Raw genomic sequence first — 7,075 nt, forward strand, 5'->3', positions numbered from 1 at the left:
TGGTGCCTTCACTTTTGCAATACACCTAAATGAAGTGAGGGGGTTCAGAAAATTCCTGCAGACTCTTCGTCCTAAATCAAAAAATGAAGATGGGTTTATTTTGCTCTTCTGGGAGAAGGCATTCAACTGCTTGTATTCTGATTCTATGGATGGCATGGAAAATAATAATAATAATGCCTGTAGTGGTGAAGAGAATTTGGAGAGCCTCCCTGGGACACTCTTTGAGATGAGTATGACTGGCCAAAGCTACACCATCTACAATGCAGTTCATGCCATAGGACATAGTTTACATAAGATGTACTCAGCCAGGCGGAAACACAGAGCCATGCCAAACAGAGGTGGAGTGAGTCCAGTAAAAGTACAACCTTGGCAGGTAGTGTTTCTCATCCAAAGTTAATTTCTTTGAAAGCTGTATGCAGATATCTGCTAACAATGTCCTGTGTTCTTTGAATACTTTGCCCACTCACGTGACTTCTTTTCTCCTTGTAATTTTTTATTAATAATACAAAAGGTGGCTAGAATTCCAGAGTTAAAAGAGAACAGGAAAAAACTGCTGGTTTATTTATTTGGAACAAACAAACTTTTCTACCCTATTATAGAGACACATAATTATTATATTGTATAATCCATATTAGGGCAACATATTCATTAGGCCAACTAAAATGTTGCAAAACATGATCGCCTAATAAAGTATTAGCCTACTATGGATTTGGAGCATTGGTTTTTCTTTTTATAATAGTCCCACACAAGTATCTTTCTTTTTTATGTTTTGTTATTTTTTTTGACTTTACATATAATGATTTGGTGTTGTTAAGTATAATATTTTACTGCTTAAATATGCTGGATGTGTTTAACTCTACAAGTTGCAATTATATGCACAAATTGAATAATTTTGCAAAAAGAAATAGTTATTTCACTATTTCCTCTCCATTTACATCAGAAGACAAGGAAGGCATATATACTTCCCTATACACCAAGGTTCACAGAAAAGATCAACATAAAAGCCACAATATATTTAATCAAAATTAAAATAGCACCCCAATACCCCTCCCCATTAGTCCCATTGGTGCACTGGTGGGAATTGTTATTTTGGAAGATGTTCAGTAGGGCCCGTTCGAGGGTAACTTCTAGTACCTGTTTAGTCATTTTGCTTACCGTATTTTTCGCTCGATAAGACACACTTTTTCCCTCCTAAAAAGTAAGGGGAAGTATCTGTGCGTCTTATGGAGTGAATGTGTGGTCGATCCCTGGCTTCCTTTCTGGCCCTGCCCCCTTGCCCAGGCCTCCATGGTTGAATGTTCTGCAGACAGAGGCTGTTTGTTTCCCCAGCGACATGTGATTGGCTGATTAGATTATATGTCTGGAAACTGTAGAAACAACTCCTTTTCCTTTCCTAAAGAAGCTGCAAAACTGTGAGTTTAACCCTATAAAAACAGGGTTTTTTTCCCTTTGCAAAGTAAGCTCAACAACTTTGAGCTGATCCTCAAAAAACTGGGGCTTTCCTCCTTTCCTCCTCTAAAACGTAGGTGCATTTTATGATCAGGTGCATACAGTATTTCTTGTATGACTGTTGTCCAGAAGAGTTGGGTTTGGGGGCATTCCCACCACATGTGGAGGTGTATGCCTGTGGAAGTGTAGCCTCTTCAGCATTTTGTGAGGTTCCTGGGTGTATCAGGGCCAGTTTCTGTAGTGTTCGGTACCATCTGTAAGTGAGTTTCATAGTGAGTTCTTTTCTTTTCACTGATAAGGGAGGTTTAGACCACATTCTAGTCTACTGAGTGGCATTAATTTCATAGCCTATTGCATCTTCCCTTTTTTATTGTGTTGTAATCATATAAATTCTTTAATGAGATCAATTACCGTATTTTTTGCTCTATAACACGCACCCGACCATAACACGCACGTAGTTTTTAGAGGAGGAAAATCCGTAGGCATGCCACCCGTAGGCATTCCCTCCATAACACGCACAGACATTTCCCCTTACTTTTTAGGAGGAAAAAAGTGAGTGTTATGGTGCAAAAAATACGGTAAATAAACAGGGGTTTGTGTATATAACAGGTCTCCTACATGGGCACCGCCATTACACTTCTACAAAGGGTTTTGAAAATATTGATCATAAATGAAATTAAATTAAAAATTAAAATAAAATATGTGGGGGGGGGGGGTTGTGCCTGTCTGCACATCTCCGCTGACAGGGGAGGGCCCGTGCCGCATTTGTCTTTCCCCAGTGTGGTCCCCAGAATGTGGTTCCTCACTGGGCCCCAGTCTGCTCTTTTGCGCCAGTTACCAAGGATATTGGCTTGGTGTCAGGCCTGGGCTAGGCTGCACATTTCCTCACAGCATCCCTGACTTTCTCAGTCCCCTCCTGCCATTCTCACTTGGCAGTGGTGTTGGTGATGGCAGCAGCAGTAAGTTGGAGGCCTCCAGTCCAGGAATTTCATTGGGGCTCTCTTGGTCCTGGTGGGATCAAGATTGTCGGGGTATGGGTGTGTGAGGCTCTGCGCTGCCACTTCACTTGTCATTTTGAGCTCCCTTTTCATTGCTGTGATGGTGAAGGTGGTGTGGGGACAAGACAAGCAGCTTGGTTGGTGCTGGTGGTCCTTAGGAGTTCAGTGCGGCTATGGCACTCACTATCTTGCCTCGCCAAAAGTCCCTCTTTTTAAAAAATTTGGCTTGCACTTTTTTTCATTCCAGCTTCACTCGTTCTTGCGAAGTATCTCCTTTAACAACAGTGCTGGTGACAGAGTGTCATTTGATGAGAATGGTGAATTAGTATCTGGATTTGATATTGTAAACTGGGTACTTTTTCCAAACAAATCGTTTTTACGAGTGAAAGTAGGAGGGATGGATCCACAGGCTTTACCGGATCAGAAATTCACAGTGAATGAAGAGGCTATCACATGGCACAGAATATTTAACCAGGTGGGATCCAAATATAGAAATAAGATAAAACTTAAATTAGTAAGAGGCACAATAAAGAACCATGCCAGGTGATTCCATTCAGTAGGAGAGTCAATCTATCTGTCTACTTATTCATACGTATACAGAAAACGTAAGAGCAAGTGCTAAATGGGAAGAGTACCAACAATGAGCCTTGATAATTCTTCTTACACTGATAAGAAGATATTATTCTCAGTAACATATATGGGTGACTAAATCATATAGCAGAGTGGTTGACTAAATGATTATTTTCTCTCTTATTAATTCAGTTATATATTGCCCATATATATTAACACCTCATTATTTAAAAAGTATAAAGGCCAATCCAAATTTTAAAACATTGCAATAAATAAATGTAAGTCAGTGCAAGAGAAGGTAAATGTAAAACTGCTGCCCTACTGTATTATCTTGACAAAATGAAAAAAATGAACAAGGCATCAACTTCCAAGGGTCATTTTCCTAGTGAGCAGATTTTTTTTGTATAATAAAGTCCTGATGCGATATCCTGGCCATTCTTAGTTCTATGTTAGGAGTTTTCTTAGACACAACCAAACAGAATTAAGAACAGAATTTGATATCAAAAATGTAAGCTGGTTCTTTCTAGTGTCCTGTATCCTTGCTCTGTTCTTTTCACTGGTCCTGCATTCTCATTTCTAATCTTACTGAAAGGTAGAAGAAACAGCTTGTGAAGAAATCAGCAACTGGCCGATGATGAGCTTGAATCAATTTGTCCGAAAGCCACACATGCAAAATCAATTTCCCCCCTTTTCCCTTTCTATCTACCTACCATTAATGTACAAAATTCTTGTGGCATTTGATGCTTTTGAATCACTTAAATCTCATTTAGCATGGTACCCAATGTTCTCAACAGCAGCATTTTGTTTGTGTGTGTGTGTGTGTGTGTGTGTGTGTGTGTGTGTGTTTCTAAAGGTACATCAATTTATTTCTCTTCATTTTTAATGGATAGGTGGTGCCACTTGCCAGATGTAATGATCACTGTCATCCAGGCTACAGAAGAAAAAAGAAGGAGGGGGAGCCATTTTGTTGCTATGATTGCACTCCATGTCCGGATGGAAAGATTTCAGACCAGAATGGTAGAAGACATAGTGACCTAAATGATGGATTGCACATTGAATCCCCTTTTTCTGCTGTCAATATAGTTCCCTAAAACAGAATGTGAATGACAATTGTATAGTTCTGACATAGATCCATAACATTTTATATCAAATCCAGATAATGTGTTTGGTATACTGCAAGATTTCATCACCATTGCCATGCTTTTCTAGAAGGGATTTCCAATGTGTTTTGGTGTACATCTTGATACAGAACATTCATATCATGGGTGTAGTTGAAATCTCTGGAAGACAGAGATTTGTGCTTCATCCATAGTGATTCACACCACCAGTGTAGTTATACATTGATTTCTCAATGTATACACCTCCCACATGTATGGTTGCAGAGTCTTGTTATTGGTTTACCTAAGAAATATCAAAATATTTTTATATAAGTGAAAATACAACAAGAAATGTCTACTCTGATAATGTGTGTGTGTGTGTGTGTGTGTGTGAGTGTGAAAGATGAATGCTGAAATGATCTAGCTTGCTTAATCCCAGCTGGATGTTCTGAGACCAAAAGAGCAATGGCACCAGTGTAGAGGAAGAAACTTTCAGAAAGTATTCCCATTTACTCTTATTTAATCAGACAGTTCTATGCTGAGTTTGTCATCTTTGATTATTGAGCAATTGATACAAACTTTGTCCCATTTTCAGATATGGACAACTGTTTCCAATGCCCAGAAGGTCAATTCTCAAACAAGAACAAAGATAACTGCCTTCCTAAGACCCTTAACTTTCTCTCTTTCACGGAGCTCTTGGGGACCACTTTAGCCTTCTTTATTTTGTTTTCTTCTCTAATCACAGCTGCAGTGCTGGGGATTTTCATTAAGAACAAGGACACCCCTATCGTCAAAGCCAACAATCGGGAACTCACCTACTCTCTTCTCATCTCTCTACTGCTTTGCTTCCTGTGCTCCTTGCTATTCATTGGCCGACCTAACATAGTGACCTGCTATTTAAGACAAACAGCCTTTGGTATCATATTCTCAGTGGCTGTCTCCTGCATTTTAGCAAAAACCATTACTGTGGTTTTGGCTTTCATGGCCACCAAGCCAGGATCCAGGATGAGAAAATGGGTGGGGAAAAGATTGGCCAGTTCTGTTCTTCTTGGTTGCTCCACTATTCAAGCCATTATATGTGCTGCTTGGTTATGTACTGCTCCTCCATTTCCACATTTTGATATGTATTCTCTGACTGAAGAAATCATACTGGAATGCAATGAAGGGTCTGTGACTTTGTTTTATTGTGTTCTGGGGTACTTAGGATTTCTGGCCACTGTCAGCTTCATTGTGGCTTTTCAGGCCAGAAAGCTGCCAGATAGTTTCAATGAAGCCAAGTTCATCACTTTCAGCATGTTGGTCTTTTGCAGTGTTTGGTTGTCTTTTGTTCCTTCTTATTTAAGCACAAAAGGAAAATACATGGTGGCTGTGGAGATCTTCTCCATTTTGTCCTCTAGTGCTGGGTTACTAGGTTGCATCTTTGCCCCCAAATCCTACATAATTATATTTAGGCCTTCCTTGAACACAAAGGACCAGCTAATAAGGAGGAATATCTAGGGAATTAATTGCATAAAATGATATTAACTGGGGCCATTTTTTCAAACGAAATATATGTACTAACTTCTTCAACTTTTCAAGTCTTTTCCGTTGAGTGCTTTTGTAAAAAATATCAATATAAAAATGTAACAGATTTACACATCTTGTTGTGTACAAACTGTGAATTACAGTTTAAAATAGTGGTTAATTGCCATTGGTTATGAATCTGACTCAATTCATTAGCCATTGTCTGTTGCAAACGACTGTCCGTAATTTGTGTAAAATGTTAGTCAGCATTTTTGAGAGAGTTCTCCTCTAGGCTATACAGCAGGAGGTGAAAAAGTAATGAAACTTTAAAAGGCCAATAAGAGCAATATCAATTATTTATGGTCATGAGAAGTTTACTGGACAATATGTTAATATAATACAGCAATGAGCCATTTCCTCCAATTTGAAAAAATCCAGTACTAGGTATATTGAAGTGCTAGTTTCATAAACATAAAGTAAGAACTGTTGTTGGGGGCATGAACAGTGATGCTAAGTTGTATTTGTGTTTAGAAGAAATATGGGGGAAAAGTTGATTTACAGGCATGCTTACGTTTTGTATTTCTTCATGTATGATAATACTGTATTTCCAAGGACAAATTCAAATTTTCACATAGTTATTACCATAAATAAAAATTCCCCAGATCTACCATGAATTTTCTGTTATAATCTCAAGTTGCAATAAAAATTCTGAATTAAATTAACATTATTGTTATCATCACCATCATCATCATTTTTCACACACAATTCTATCTTTCCACCTGTTGTTTAATTTTATTGCCACCATATTGTTCCTTTCCCCATTGAATGAAAGGGTATGATATCTTTTTATCTGAGGGTCAGGTTCCCTTTAGTATAAACTCCTTGATGTAGATTTTCAGATGCACATACTGCTTTGGTGGAAGAAACAGAAGGCTTCATCCTCTGGTTCGAGTAAAGTCTATCCAAGGCTATGTTTATTTAGACATGGCAATTGCATTGCACAAGACCCACACCCCATCAGCTAAATCTCTTTTAAGCTTATCAATGGGATGTTCTGCCTACATACAGAGCTAACAGCTACTTAAAGGGATGATAGCTTTTCACAACCAGCTTAATAAGAAACCACAATAAGCTAACTTCAGAGGGAAAACACAAGAAAAACAGCATTGCTGAAATCAAAACCGCCAACATTCTGTACTTCCCTAGTTCTTTTACCTTCTCTGACACCTTCATGCTAACTTTCTTTTTACATCTAAGAGAAACATGCCCTTAAGATATAATTCACAATTACCTTTCAGTAACTTGTGCAAATTTAATTCTTAGAATGGCATGAAGAACAGTATGATATAATGCTATAATCCGAGGAAACTGTAGAAAAGCCTAGTACGTTCTCATAAAAACAGCTTCCTACCATCAAAAACAATTGGCCTTATACTTGCTGGCAATTCAGCTTAAATA

The sequence above is a fragment of the Podarcis bocagei genome, assembly GCF_964188305.1.
Source record: "Podarcis bocagei genome assembly, chromosome: 13".
NCBI lineage: Eukaryota > Metazoa > Chordata > Lepidosauria > Squamata > Lacertidae > Podarcis > Podarcis bocagei.